Source organism: Garra rufa, chromosome 4 (genome assembly GCF_049309525.1).
Source record: "Garra rufa chromosome 4, GarRuf1.0, whole genome shotgun sequence".
Lineage (NCBI taxonomy): Eukaryota > Metazoa > Chordata > Actinopteri > Cypriniformes > Cyprinidae > Garra > Garra rufa.
Window position 1 is genome coordinate 49,318,633 of NC_133364.1, and position 16,866 is coordinate 49,335,498.

The window sequence follows — 16,866 nt, forward strand, 5'->3', positions numbered from 1 at the left end:
TTCTGCCATGGTAACTAGGAATTACACAAGATTCAGTCTGGATTCAGAATACCCAAGAATGATGCCAACCCCTCAGAGGACCTTTGATGATGCCAGCCTTGAAACAACATGCACGCTACACAGTGCACTACACCATTTTGCTACAAGTTTGATTGCAACACATAATTATTACTATTAGTGTTCATCATTTGTTTGATTACACCATTACTGATTTTAACACATCTATAACATATACATCGACATACAGTAGTCACCACTAGTAAGCTACTAAACATATTGTAGTAACCTACATTTTTGTACAGCTGCTTTGCAATGATTTGTATTGTGAAAAGCGCTATACAAATAAACTTGAATTGAATTGTGGTTTGAGTGCTTTTCACCTGCGCTCGCCCACTTGACCAAGCATGCAATTGTGCCATCAAAACTCTACAGAACAAACTGAAACTTTGTGACTGCCAAACTCTTCGAAGTCTCGCAACTCCGATGCAGAAGAGCTCTGAGTGCATCAAACAGCGTAACCAAGCAACCAAAGACACAGCGGCTCCAGCTGCCCAACCCTCATCTTCAAAGGATCCCCAAAGACGTCATCCAAAGACCGACCAGCAACCAACCAGAATCTCTGCTAAGACAAGCCCACAGAGGGAAATCCCCATTCCTGGCAAAAACGCAAGTAAACAAGGTCTCCATTTTCTTGCTAGAACCTGGTGCTAGATCGTTAAGTCAAATCTCTGCTCTTGTGGTTTTCTAAGGTTGCGATTTATAAGATAGTAGTAAATACTAGAACAATTTGGGCTCTCTTCAATTCAGTAATTCCTCATCCCCGGAACTGTATGAGTGTAAGTGTGTGTGTGTGTGTGTGTGTGTGTGTGTGTGTGTGTGTTTGTGTCTTAGTAGATTAGTTTTGTGTACTAGAGTAGTTAAATAAATCATTGTTTCATTGAAAGAAGTGTCTTGACTTTTATGTTCACAAAAGTTCTACCTGTGTTCAGATCCGAGCTACCTAGCTTGAAATTTCCTAATGTAATATTTTGGTTTATTTATGATCTTGGCCAAGAGCATAATATAAACCTCAGAGGTGATAAAGTATACTGAATTAACCACTTCGCTAGACGAATGGTTAAGAAGCTTAATCGTTAATTCTGAATCAATTTAATCAAGTTCTGAATCTTTGGATTCGATTCATTATTTGAATCATTATAAATTTGAGCTTAATTTTTACAAAGTATTGATATGATTAAATGCTTTGGCTGTGGCAAAACAGGGCATTATATTTGTCCAGATAAAAATATTACATAAAAACATACAAGATGGCTCAAGTGAAAATGGTGTGTAAGTCAGGGATGGAAGAACAACAGATAATGTCCCAGAACCAGCTCAAGTTAAACCCAGGCCATCCACCAGTGGCTTGACTGATATACTGCCTCATGGACAAGCAGAAAAGGTGAATCAGGCCATAGTTGAAAATAATGGAGAGAATGATTTAGTTATTCCTTTCGTGGTTAGGAGTGAGTCCAAGGCTGATGAGAGCATGGATCTTTCACATGTCAGTGTATTGCCGAACAAAGTGTCTCTTTCAGAGAGTGTCAATTTAGGTGATAATTTAATGATGGATATAGATCAGGCTTAAATAGGCTTAGATCATTTTTAAAAAACCTTTAAAGAGAAAAAAGACAAAAAAATGACAAAATTGAAGAATTCAGAATTGAAAGAAACTAGAAAAACAGAAAGTAAAAAAGAAGTTGGATGATGATGATATTGGTAATGAGAGTGATTTCTCTGATTCTGGTGCATCTAGTTGTTCTCAGAATGAATCAACATGTCAAGACTATAATACTGAGGAAATAAGGAAGTTTTTAAAACTGGATGTCATTTGGATTTCTTGGTGTGTTCGACTTGAAGCGGCACTGCACAGAAAAAGCTGTGTTTAAAATCAGAGCTATAGAGCACAGACAGCTCTGCAAGCTTTCAAATAATTATTTCAGTCATACACCGAACGTATGAAAAAACATCAGTCTGTGCGTTTAAATTTACCTCAATAGAATGTGTTCATGGATTTTGCATGGGTTTAAGTCTGTTTACAAGCCTGTTGTCTAAAGAGAACATCTTAATGACATGTTTTCTATATAGTTTCACGAGTTCACTTTATGCGTATTTAGCGTGCTGTCCGATGGAAGGGCTCCGAGCTTGGAATTTTGGCCTGAACTCAGAGTACCCCCGGTTTGGACAGAAAATAGTTGTAAGTGTGGAGAAGGGGTGGCGGAGGGATGTCAAGGAACAGAGGTAAGGCTGCGGTATAAATACACATCTGTTAATTAGGTTGATTACTGATTGCGCTCTTCATGTTCATCCAGGTTAATTATCTGACATGCTCCTCCCGAACCTTGTTAATAAAACATAATTTCACAAGTTCACACTTACATATAATCAACTGAGTTTGGGTTATGCTTATTTGGCGTGCTGTCCGATGGAAGGGCTCCGAGCTCGGAATTTTGGCCCGAACTCAGAGTACCCCCAAAAAGCAATAATGCCAAAGACAGCTGCCCAACAAATAGGCTAACCCCCCAAAATGCGTGTCGAAATTTGGCGGGACTGGAGCTGGAGCTTTGGAGAAACTTACTCGCCATTGTGCTTTAGAGTAACTTACTCGTCGTTTGTGCTTGGGAGTAACTTACTCGCTGTTGGCTTTGAAGTAACTTACTCACCATTGGCTTTGGAGTAACTTACTCGCCGTTTGTGCTTTGGAGTAACTTACTTGCCATTGAGCTTTGGAGTAACTTACTCGCCATTTGTGCTTTGGAGTAACTTACTTGCCAATTTGAGCATTTTTTTAATGTCTAGGATATGAGGGCTTGGAGGGCTCTTTTGATGTTGGACCGATTAGTCCTGATGTAGCTTTTGAAAACCACTGAGAAATCCAAAAAACGCCAGGATAGACATAGCATCAAGTGGGAAGGTGGTATTAGTGGGCCGGCAGCTTGTGTGAAGGGTGTGGATACATTTGACGAGAATGTCTAACGTCAAGGGAAGCCTGGAGTCGGGGCAGGAGGGTTGGGATCTTTGGATCCCTTTGATCAAGAGGGAAGTTTGCGAATTGTTTATTTCGGGGGAGGTAGTTCCAGAAGCACTTGGGTTGTCTAAGAGGGTAGAAACTACGAGGACTATCTATCAGTTCTTTCTTTGGCCAAAGAAGCCTGAAATTTGACTGAATCCAAGTTAATGCCCAGGAATTCGATGCATGTGGGAGGACCCATGGTTTTTTCCTGGGCAATGGGGATCCCGAGCTCGGAAAAAACTTTTTGAACTCTAAGGATATGCGTGGCTGGGATGGCATTGGGAGGTGAGATGATTAGAAAGTCGTCAAGCAAATGAATAAGATGGTATATGGCGTAATTGTTTGACAAAATCCAGCACACAGCTTCTGATAGCATGTCGAAAATTTTGGGGCTACTTTTGCACCTGAAGGTTAGGCGAACAGCGAAATAAAATTTCCAGTGTCAATGTACCCCGAATAGGTGCCATGCATCTGGATGGAAGCTGGATTGAAAGCTGCGGTGATGTCAATTTTTGCCAACCAAGCACTATGATCCACTATTTTTAGCATATCAATAGCATAATCGATGTCATGGTATTTTAGAGAAAATTCGTCAAGAGGAATTAAGCTGTTAATGCTTGTGAACGGGGAATTATGCGGAGCTGAATGGTCGATTATTAGGCGTTTCTCACCTGAGAATTTCCTGGTGGCTATTCCGATTGGGCTGATGCGGAAAATTGGGAAGGGGGGGTGCATTGAAGGGGCCGATCATGAAACAGGAGTCCACTTCTTTTTTAATCAGACTGTCTACGATGTCAGGTTTGGCGAGCGCAGATTGGAGGTTATTACAGATAATATTTTGAGAAAGCATGCATTCCACGCCGGGTTTAAAACCGTGTGCGAGACCACACAGCAGATAATTGGTGAATTCGGTGTTGGGATGGTTAGACAATTAGATATACAGCAAGAAATATTGACAGGAGTGGATAAATAATTTTTGGAATGTGTGCGCCGCCACAGAAGCTTCAGATGTGCAGGTAACGGCAGCGCTGTCTGGCGCATCTGCTGGCGTTGAAATGATTGCAGGGCTGCCTGCTGTCAGTAAAAGAAGGGGCATTTCTTCTGGAGACCGGATTTGTGTAGGCTGGTGCGAGTCTTGGCACATAGCTGGTAGATTTGACTGGGCTTTAGACTGAGCACGGAGGAATTGAGGGGTTAACTTGTGGACATGAAATGGTGGAATGTGCTACTGACCTGCAAAATGTTCCTGCTGCAGAGAAATACTCTGCTATGGAGGTCAGGGTCGAGTGCGCCCCAGTAAGGGCATTGATTCCATTGGGAAACCCTTATGGTGCATTTCGCAGAGAAGAGTTTGTGATATGTATAGAAGTGCCCTCCCCCGTAAGACAGCGCGAGCTCGGCTATCAGCGTCAAATAATCATTCAGCTCGCGCCGCCTGTGGGGGAAGGCTGAGCAGATTATTTCTGTGTAGCGACTGATTGCGTTGGAAAACTCTGAGAATGATAATATCCGTGAAGCTGGGTTTTGGTTTTTTAAAGTGACCGAGAAATTCCCGCAATCTACTTGGCGGTTGGATTCAGAAATAGGAAGCAGGGAGAGTAAGGAGGAGAGGTCTATGTCCGCACCTGCAAGGATCTGGGCTCGGATGCTGTGCGGAACTAGGGGTGGTTCTGCGGCCATGGTGTTTGGTGGGGCTGGCAGAGGTGTTGCTGTGAAGAGGGAATACGGTGATTTCGAATGTAATACAGAGGTGAGAGACATAGCTGAAGGCTACGGGAAGTAGGTGGGATTTGTGGCGTTTTGGAAAGTCTGCAAATCTTGCGCCGCTAGTGGAGGCAGCCTCACACTAGCGTCTCCTGCTGGAGCTGGATGCCACTGAAAGGAAGAAGGATTACAGTATAAGCAGTGAGAGGAAAAGAAAAAGAAGTGTGGCCTTGAGTCGAAAGCTGAGGGAGCCCTTACGCTTGGATCAACTGCTGTAGCTGAAGGCCACGTAAAGGTGTGCTAGTGTCTGGAACAGGGGCTGGAGGCCAAGGAAGAAGCGAAAGATTGTTAGTGGTGGGAGGAAGATATTGGGCGGCTGTGGAAGGGTCAGCTGGACTAATTGCTGAAGGTGCGATGACCGGTACAGCCGGTGTTGGCGGAGCTGGTGAGCAGTGTCTTGAGATCGGTATGCCGCCCCGGGTTAGCTGAATGCCTGTTAGCTGGTTGTCTGATTGTAATGTAACATACAGTTTGTACAGTTCTGCTTTGTTCAGTCTCTGGGAGAACTGAACGTCAGAGTTTATCAGCGCTTGTCTCAGGCTTAGCATGGTCCATTTCTCAATAGGGGGAGAGTTGCGGTTAGGGTTGGGAATCGAAAATCGATTCCGATTCTGGAATCGGATACTTAAGATAAAGAATCGGATACTTGTTATAATATTAAAATTTCGATTCCTCGTTTCGATTCCTGGTTGCATTTTTTCCATCTAGTGATCTGCCAGGACCTTCCGCGCGTGCAATCTGCCAGGACTTTACGTGGTAATGTAAACATCAGTCGAAAAGATGGATCACGGTAAGCGTTTAAAAGTGTGTCTACGCTTTGTAAAAACCGAAGACAAATCTACCGCTGCACGCAAACTTCATCTTAGAGATCTGCAAGGGACGGATTTTAGTCCTGCGCCCGCCCACTCCAGAAGGAATATATGTTATTTCGTCCCGCAAAAGCCCACATAAAAGTCACTTATACCCCCGCGGGAAGACAGGTATCTACTTTATCTCTTGGCTGCATGAAACAAACCCTCCCGGTAATGTTAAGGCAAAGATGACCAGAGTAATAGTAACGAACTCGCGCGTGCCTAATGTATTCATTCTTGTATATCGGAGTCGTACATTAGGCACGCATAAGTCCGCTGTTGATTCACAAACTATTCATGCTTTCGGTGCTCTGATCCATAGTATTTTTGCGTGAAATTTCAAACTATTTGCATAGTTTTCAAAATGAATGTCCTGTGAGTTTTTTATAATGAATGCTTACCCATAGAGGTGGATCTTGTAAGGGTCAGTGGTGTTTAAGCACATATGAGCACCAGCATAAACAGATTTACAATGTATTTACTGTATTTTTCATTTATATGTTTATTTTATAATAAATACAAACAGTAGATATTCAGTCACTTAAGAAAGAGTACTCTGAAGTTGTGAAGAATGTCTGAATTAAATAATTTAGGTGCTTTAAATCTGTATGTGTGTATTCATGTTAAAAAGTTAGAGCAGAGGATTTTCTTTTAAATTCAAAAGTATAGCTTTAATTTAAAGTTTGTTTGATTTTTTTTATAACATGCAGGAGAAAAATAAAAAGGCAAAACTAATGTTTAGGTTAATAAAAAAGGGTTAAAAAATAAACACCTTTAGAGGAAATGTCAGGCATAGGGGGGCCTTGCAAAACTGACCCGAGAAGAAGGGGGACCTGATATAAAAAAGGTTGAGAACCCCTGTAATAAAATAATATGTTGCAAGCTAGCACTGAAAATAAACATGTTTAATATATTAATGTTTGACTTTTGTGTTTGTTGTTTTTTTTTTTTTTTACTAAATCGGAATCGAAACTGGGAATCGAAAAGAATCGGAATCGATAAGTGGAATCGGAATCGGAATCGAAATCGATAAAATTCAAACGATACCCACCCCTAGTTGCGGTAGAGACATTTTGGCATTAGGAGCAAACCAAATGCTAAAAAAACTGTCAAGGAACAGAGGTAAAGCTGCGGTATAAATACACATCTGTTAATTAGGTTGATTACTGATTGCACTCCTCATGTTCATCCAGGTTAATTATCTGAACATGCTCCTGAACTTTGTTAATAAAACATCATTTATTTATATAAAAATACCTGATATGGCTTGAAGAACAGAAATAAATCGTACAGAAATGCCTCTGTTTCACCAGTTAAAATGTCTCTATCTGAGTTTTATTCAGCTACACGAAAGCGTTTATCTTTGTCTATATTAGGAATTTCTTGTATGAATGTTTTATATTACATGTGTGCAATCACTAATGCTCACAACACCTTATTTTTTGGTAAAAATAAATATATAATAATAATAATAATAATAAGGGTTTTTTCCTCTCTCTCAGTGAATGCAAGATTTTCTGACAAAAAAAGACTTTAATAGGAAATTATTTTATAATAAAACTGTATACCTTTCTAAACATGTATAGTTTAATTAGTTGTATTAATAAAAACATTATTCTGGCCAAATTGTGCAGCCCTACAAACAGGCACAACAAACTCGGTATTCTTCATAATAATTTTGGTAAATAAAGTCTGAAATCCTTTTGTTGCAGTACAGATTTTGTTGTTACGGTTTAGATTTTGGAATTTACTTAGTATTGCCTTCAAGAATAGTCTTTCAAATAGCCTTGTTACACATTAATGCTATTTTAAATTATTTGAAATGAAAGAATGATAGATGGATTAAAGTGTAGTTGATGAAATTGAAAATTGTATCTTTCCAGAGCTGGAAAAGGGGATTTTTTTGACTGCTGCATAATATTTATTGCTGTAGTATTACGTTTTATACATGCAATGATGCCCATGATCACAGACAGACAAAAATGTAAACACATTTAGCATGTTACATTAAATAATTAAAGACCCAGTGTCTAATGGAAAGTTTTTTTTTCTTGTGATCATCAATCAAACCTTAAAAATAAGCACAACAGCCTTCATTTTTTTTATCGTTTATGAATCTAGGCCTATGTTCATTTTGTTTTTGCTGTTTATTTTATTTGTTTTTTTTTGTGTATACTTAATTTATATTTTATTTATTTGAGTTTCATGTGTATCTGTTTACTCAAGCTCAATTGCACTCCTTTTTTTATTCGTTTAAATATTTTTGCATATGTTTGTTTGAACATGTTACAATTTATACACATTCACACTTAAATATTGATTCATTTTATGTGCTCTCTCTTCACTCGTCAAATTTCTATGAAAGTTTTTTAAACTTGTGTGGCCCATTTGCATTACCTTGCCTAGGGCCCCACAAACCTACAGGCCGGCACTGGGTACAGGTTGCTGACTATTTTTCTGACATCAAAAGCTTTGTGGAAAATACTAGGATGTTCATGAGTGAGGGATGTTTCACAAACAAAGAAGAATATAGGTTGAAAAATTTGACACAAAATTGCAGAATCAACTGAAAAGTTAATGGCAGTAAACCGGCTCAATTTTATTATCCGTTTTTTTTTTTTTTATGGTCTAAGTTTATTTTTTTATTTTTAAATGGGTGACATTCGCATTGCATCCTTAAATGTGAATTGAGATAGAGATTGTATAAAACGCACAGTGATATATAAAACTATGAACCAGAAACAACTTGACGTTTTATTTATACAAGAAACACATAGTGATGCAACCAATGCTGTTGAATGGGAAAAATAATTTACAGGTCTTTCATTTTCAAGTCATAAATCCTCACTTAGTGGAGGGGTTGGTATTTTATTTGCTAATAGTTTTACTCCCTGTTCTACTGAGATGGAAGAGGTTGTGAAAGGTAGACTGCTAAAGATTCGAGCTCCGTTTGAGAATGACATTTTTGTTTTTATGTGTGCATATTCCCCAAATGGTGTTTTTACACACTCTTGCTGAAAATTTAGAAAAATGTAATAGTGAGGAGTATTTATTTTTAGGTGGAGACTTTAACTGTGTGGAAAGTAATGTAGGAATCATAGAACCACATATGCTTTCTCGTAAATGACTTATTCAGTTGATTGAAGCAAATGATTCATATGATGTAAGGAGGAGTTTAAATGGGAATTTTAAAGGGACATTTAAATTCTTTCGGGAATTTTTTTTAAATAATAAAGCTAGTTTTCAGTCTTTACAAAAAATTTCCTGGGTACCACATAATGTCTTATACTTACTTAAGGAAGGAGGAGGACAAGGACTTGCACAATTACAAAGCAGGACTGCAGCTTTTTGGCTACAGTTTAAACAGTGATTTCTCACTGGTCCAGAGAATTTAAGCTGGAGGCCATTCCAGTATGATTTTAAAGACTGTTGAAGGGCTATGCTTGGATAAGTCCCTGTTTTTGTTAAATCCCCCAAAAAAATCAACGCATCCAGGATGCCAGATTTCTACACGAATCCTTTTAAAGTATGGTAATTCTTTCAAATAAAAATAACTAATTCTATATGGATCACGCTTGGACATTTTAGGTGGTTTTGGGGCTCTGACTGAAGCATTCATTAAATCCAAGATTATAACAATTGGATGTTTATAGTCAAAGATGTAGCTGCTCTTTTAAGAGTCAAATCCATTTGAATTGTCACAATTATTACAGAAGTTACAATCTGCTTTTATAACAGAAGAATTAAAAGTGCTTCATGGTTATTGTAAGGGGGAATTGACCAATAATGAGAAAGACCAATTTCCAAATCTTCTGCTTTCACAGAATTTAGGTGATTATATAGTTTTTTCCTAGAATCTGAAAAGGTGACATTGATTTATATGAATGTAAAGGAAAAAAAAATGTCTGTTTAAAATCTTTTAACAAAAAGGGATTACATGAAAGAGTGGATATGTTACGAGCAGAGAGAAGGACCCAGAGGCGAAGGCTGGGAAAAGCAACAGAAGAGTTTATTCGTTCTTTGCAATGTCAAAAATGTTAACACAAGCTGTCTGCCGTCCACCTCCACTTCGGTAGCGCAGTGCAGGTAAAAACGAAGTTGAAAAACAGGGACGAAAAGTCTTTGAATCAGCAGGACAGCGCAAACCCCGGCAGCGCGGCAAGGGGGAATTCCTCAGCAGGTGCAGGCGAGCCAGCGGTGGGCATCCAGGGAAGGGAGAGATGCCGAAGGCGTAAAACAGGTAGGCTGGGCAGAGACAGAAGACTCTAGACAGTTACTCGCAATACGTCAGGACAGGACAACTAATTCGACAGGACTAGACTTTGACAATACATGAAATTAGCTTGATTCGGTAGAGGAGCTCAGAGAGAAGGCGTTCAGACATAAAGAGTAATAATCAGCAATAAAGCCCAGAAACAAACAGGTAGAAATAGAGAGGACAATCAGAGCAAAAGGGGAACAGGTGCCGTAGCAATCAGTGCGAGCCCAGATTGCGATAGCAGACAGCTGGGGGAGAGGGAGAGAGAGAAATGTCATAGGCTGTATCCGAAATCGCCCCCTATACCCTCAAATAGTGCACTATTTGAGGGGACAGCCATTTTAAGTGGTGTTCGAAACCACGATGTACGCTCAACAGCTAGAGATAACCCATAATACACTGTGAGAGTCGCGCGCCGACTGAATTCCCGCGTCTCTCCAGACGATGGCGCCCGCAGCTGAATCATCCATCTGTTCGTTTTACAACGCGCTCGTCCACTGCGTAATACAGCGTACAACACAGGTACAAATTTGTTGTAAATTGATTATTAAATTGTTTAACCAAGGTTTATACATAAACTACTTGACATAGTTCAAGATAAATCCTTTAATCTTACTACTCGAACTGTCCGTTTTAAATGATTGTTAAACAGTAAGCAATACTATGCAAAAGCGGCAGTCCTTCCGGTGCACTTAGTGTCCGAATTCACTCACTCGTTTTCATTCACTCCTTCAAGTGAACTGTACGAGTGGACTAATGTAGGGAATAGTGAATAGGGTATAGGGGGCCATTTCGGATACAGCCATAGAGAGAAAAAACTAGATGGCGAGAGTCAAACCCGGCTCGTGACAGGATATTACATACTGTTTTTAAGATGAGTAACAACAGGGCAAGAGTGGAGAGCACTTTATAAGCCACCGTTAACTAAGAGAGCTCGAGATTTACAATGGTAAATTCTGCATAGCATTATTGCTGTTAATACTTTTATTTCTTTTTTAAATCCAGATATCAGCAGTGGGTGTCCTTTTTGTTTTCAGAGAGAGACTTAATACTTTTGTGTCTTTATTTGATGGTTTGCAAAATCCTTTTTATGGTTTTAATGAGAAGTTTTCTGTGCATACTTTTATTTTGGGCTTTAAATATGTTCAGAAACGTAAAAGTGAATGTCAGCTGTTAAACTTTTTTTGGGGGGGGTATAGCCAAAATGGCCATTTATATAGCAGGATAGATAAAATTGAGTAGAAGATTGAATACAATGTTAAAAGGTGTTTACAGCTATGATAAAATCAAGGCTTTTAATTGATTTTCGTTTTTGCAAAGCTATGGACTCTTTAAATATTTTTGAAAAAATATGGTGTCATAGAGGAGCTTTGTGTTCTGTATTTGAAAAAGAACTTCATTTTGCACTTTTTTTAATAAAATGGTGTGTGATTTTTGTGCAAACTGTTTTATGTGAGTAATCCTTTTGTTAAAAAAGATGCTTAAATTCAACTCTCTCTCTCTCTCTCTCTCTTTTCGCTTTTGCGCATGCGTGGGCGTCTGTGGAGAGTGGAGAGTGAATCAGAGCGTGACTGAAGTTTTTCTCAACTTTGCGGTCTGTACTTTTCTATTTTTTGTGTAAAAATAACTTTTCTGTTTTAATGGTCATTGTAATGGGGATTTTGTTGATTTGGTGTGTGAGCGATTGTAGAGGGAAGGGTGGGTTTAGGGAGGGTTAGCCAGTTTTTTTTGAACTGGCGGTCATGGCTAGTCCAGGAGGAGCGGGTTTTGAGCAGCTAACTCGCCAACATGGAGTTAAAAGTGCCGGTTGGTGTCGAGAGCTCAGTAGAGGAGGTTAGTATAGCGATCGGAAAAGTTGTCCGATATAACAGCATATGGTCTGCATCAAGGATGAACAGTGCTGTCGTCTTGTTTTTAGACAAGATTGAAAAAGTGAATGAGATTGTTGAGAAAGGAATAACCCTGAATGATAGCTTTGTTTCCTCTTTCCAAGTGTTTCCTCTTGTTAGTCCAGCGAAGAAAGTACTGTTGTCAAATGTGCCTCATTTCATTAAGGATGAAATTATAGAAAGGGAACTTTCAAGACATGGTCAAATTGTTTCAACCATAAAAAAGATCCCCCTAGGTTGCAAATCACCGCTGCTGAAACACGTTGTCTCGTTCAGGAGACAGGTGTATATGGTACTGAAGAGTGATGTAGAAGATCTTAATATTGCTCTGAAGTTTAGGATTGACAGGTTTGATTACGTTATTTTTGCGTCAACTGAAACTTTAAAGTGCTATGGGTGCGGAAAAGAAGGACACTTAATGCGTTCATGCCCAGGAAAAGAAACTCAGAGTAAAAGTACTTTGGAAACGGTTGAGGAAGGAGATAATATCACAGAACAAGTTACTGTGGGTGATAGTAACCGTGGGTGATAGTGTTGAGTCTGAAAACGAAAAATCTATGGATAGGGAGGAAGTGAATGAAAGTGTAGATGAAAATATAGAGAAAACACCAGAAAGTGAAGAAATGGATTTAAATGAACTAGATGGTGAACAGTTCAAAGATGATGATAGTATCTTTAAAGTTCCAACAACTAAGAGGAAAACAAATCAATGTGAGGTTGTGCCTAAATCAAAGAAATAAATGCAGGAGTTTGATGAAAATAAGGATGCTGGAGCTTGTGGAGAAACCTACTGCAAATGACATATCAGGTTCAGACAGTGAGAGAGAATCTTCTGATTTCTTTACTAATGGACATGAAGAAAGATTTTTGTGGCTATAGTCTGGAGAAAGTGAGAAGTTTTCTACACTCTACTAAGGGAAAGCGGAATGTTGAAGTTACTGACTATTTCCCTGATCAGATGTTGTTTATTGAGTCAGCCAGGTTTTTGATGAGACAAAGAGGGGATAATTGTTTGTCTAATCCAGACATGTATCGGTTAAAAAAAAAAAATAGTACAAAAACTAAGTTAAAATGAAAACGATCAAATGGTGGAATAAGAATGAAGATGTGCTGGTGTTGTGTCTCTTGATTTGCTCTCTCATAATGAGTAATTTTAAAATCTCTTCCATTAATTTAAATGGAGCGAGAGATGCTGTTAAAAAGCACAACTATATGACGTTTTGAAAATAAAAAAATAGATATAGCCTTTGTACAAGAAACTCATAGTACACCAGACAATGTTGTAGAGTGGCAAAAAGAATGGGAGGGTCAGTTGTGCCTTAGCCATAAAAGTGATTTTAGTGCAGGAGTTGGAATTTTATTTTCAAGAAATTTTTTACCAGATTCCTGTAAAGTAGAACAAATAGTAGAAGGAAGATTATTAAAGGTTACAGCAAAATATGAGAAGATAACACTGGAACTGATTAATGTGTATGCTCCGGTCAATGCATCTGAAAGAATGATTTTTTTAGATACTCTTAAAAATACGATTCAGCAATGTGAAGATCATTATTTGATCATTGGTGGAGATTTTAATTGTACTGTTAGTGATATTGACAGGAACCATCTTGAGCCTCACGGTGCTTCAAGGCGAAGAATGTTACAGCTCATTGTATCAAATGAACTTTGTGATATTTGGGGAAATATGCATAATAACACAAGACAGTATACATGGACACATGTAAGGGAAAATCACATTGCCTTAGCTATTGGCATTTTAATTGTGCACTTCTTGAAGATTTTAATTTAAAAACATGTTTTAGATATTTTTGAGTGAATTGGAAATTGCAAAAAGAAAAGTTCATTTCATTGAAACAGTGGTGGGATGCTGGAAAAATTCAAATTGAAGAGTTTTATAATCAATATGCTTTCAATGTAACAAAGGACATTGTTGGATATATAAAGAATTTAGAAATTGGTATTGTGGAGCTTCAGAATTTATGTGGGTCCACCAGGAATCAAGATCATTTGAAATTATTGAAAAAGAAAATATCAATGTTGGCTGATCTTTTATAAGCTAGAGCACAAGGGGCTTTGGTGAGATCGAGATTTCAGAATATATCTGAAATGGATGCCCCATCTAGATTTTTTTTTTTGGCCTGGAAAAGAAAAATGGTCAAAGTCGAATAATTCATTGTTTAAGATCTGTTGATGAGAAGGAACTCACGAAAATATCTGATATACGCAGAAGAGCAGTTAATTTTTATGAAGGGCTCTATGCAAGTGAGTATGAAGAAAATGATTTGCTGGCACAAATATTTTATAAAGATCTACCTCAAGTACCTGAAGAAGCTTTTGAAGAATTAGTGAAACCTTTGTCAAAAGAAGAGTTGTATATTTCGCTACAAAGCTTAAAAAATGGCAAAGCACCAGGAATTGTGGTCTTCCTGTTGATTTTTATAAGGCCTATTGGGAGTTTTTGGGAGATGATTTGCTTGATGTTTTGAATGAGAGCTTGAATGAAGGACAACTGCCACAGAGTTGTAAAAGGGCAGTTTTAACCCTACTCCCAAAAAAAGGTGATTTAAAAGAAAAATTGGAGACCAGTGTCATTATTATGTGCCGATTATAAAATTTTATCCAAGACTTTGGCTAATCGATTAAAAAAAGTGATGGAAACGATAATACATATTATGGATGTCACAATACTCAATATAATACTGAACCGTTCGGTACAACATCCACGGTTCAATACGCGCTTGTGAATTGCGGTTTTTCGGTTTTGCATCTAAATATCTTCCTTCCTTTTATTTCTCTTGAAATTTGCTGTATGTTTGCCCACGATTTCATTTGTTAGAATGAGAAAACGCTTCCCCTCTTATATTTGAAAAAAAATAACGCAACACGCAGAGCATCTTCCATTCTAATGACATGCAATGATCAGCCTTTCTAAACCTGTTGTCCAACAAAAGTTATAAAAACAAGTTACAAAAAACATTATAACTTGTTTTTAATTCACAACATCAGTCGAGTGTTTGACTTCCTTCTGTTGTGATCTGATGTGGATTCTCATCACAGAATGAGGCAGACGATAAATTCTATACTCATATTCAATGTATGTCGATTAGCAATGGCTTATGAAAATACCCGAGATGGCATGAAGAACACAGATAAACCATATATTATTGCAGACGAGTGTTTATTGTCCTTAGATTTAATCATTCAAAACGTTTACCGTTATAACGATGCTTTTATCCATATTAGAGAAGCTGGAACGGAACGTTATTAGCACTACCTCTTTGATGCATATGTGTTTTCTTTTGCACAAGGGCGCCCTCTGGCATCCAGTATGAATGAAACCCATTCTATTTTGCGTAAAAAAAAAAAAAAAAATTATACCTCTCTCAAAAGAAAAATTAAGCAGACACATTCTAAACCACACTTTATCTAGTGTGCAGAGGTTACAGGAGTATTTTGTTAATTTGTTCCAAAAAAAAAAAAAAAAAAACACACTGAAGTGGCAAGATCCCAGCTAACAATTTTTGGTTCCCAGAACGTTCCTGGAACGTTCCCAAGAACGTTCCCTATTGGTTAGCCAGGAAAGTTTTCTTTACGTACAGTAACTAGAACGTTCCCTTAAGGTTAGGGGAACGTTCTGGGAACCTACTGGGAACGTTCCGGGAACGTTCCCGCAACGTTCTAAGAACGTTCCCAGTAGGTTCCCAGAACGTTCCCCTAACCTTAAGGGAACGTTCTAGTTACGTAAAGAAAACTTTCCTGGCTAACCAATAGGGAACGTTCTATTTATGTTCCTAGAAGGTTCCCTGAAAGTTCTCTGATGGTTCCCAGAACGTTCTCCTAACCTCTTCACTCCAGTACCGCTTCTGCACGTCAGCACTCCCGTGTCCCGGAGTAAGCGGCATGGAAGGCGGACGGATGTGGATCTCAATAATCACTGCTACACACCATGTCTTGTTTTAAACTATTGTTTAATCATTACAGATAATCAGGGCACATTTAACCATCATAAGGAGCATTAAATGAGACTAAATTATGCTATACTATGTTAGATTTCGTTAATGTAAGATGTAGAAGTACCATACCATAAAACGTCTTGGTTAACATTATGTTTTCTTCAATAAGACGTGTCAAATCTCCCTAAAATAACAATATTTACTCTGGTATATATATATTAATTATAAGTAATTATCCATTAAAGAGATCAATCAACGAACTTTAGTCAGTCAGTAAAACGAAATGACCGTTATTTTTAAAATTACGCAAGCGCGCCGCTTTATGTTGAGGACAGGAGAAAGCGCGTGATGGAGAAAGCGCGTGCCGGAGTAAAGAAATAAACAGTGTTTATAATATGATTTTCAGACACTTAACCTTGGCTTATTTTAGCTATAAAATTAAAATTATATTATCATTATAATGCGGTTTGACCACTTTGATGTCATTTATTAAAATCTTATTTCGGACATGAGATTCTAGTTTGTTTATGATGAAAAAAAAATACATTTCAGCATTAGAAAAATCAGAGTCATCTGCAAAGTTTTCGTTTACATGGTAATGACTACAAAAAATAACCTGCAGGGAACGTTCTGGGAAGGTTCTTTTTAGGTTATAAAATTAAAACAAAAAATAACCTGCAGGGAACGTTCTGGGAAGGTTATTTTTAGGTTATAAAATTAAAACAAAAAATAACCTGCAGGGAACGTTCTGGGAACGTTCTTTTTAGGTTATAAAATAAAAACTAAAAATAACCAGCAGGGAACGTTCTGGGAACGTTCTCTGTAGGTAAAAAATAAATAAATATAAAAATAACCTACAGGGAACGTTCCCAGAACGTTCTCTGTAGGTTATAAAATTAAAACCTAAAAATAACCTGCAGGGAACGTTCTGGGAAGGTTCTTTTTAGGTTATAAAATTAAAACAAAAAATAACCTGCAGGGAACGTTCTGAGAACGTTTTTTATAGGTTATTAAAAAGAGAACCTACAGGGAACGTTCTGGGAACGTTCTCATTTGGTTCCCGAAAAAATAACCAAATGGGAACCATATGGGAACGTTC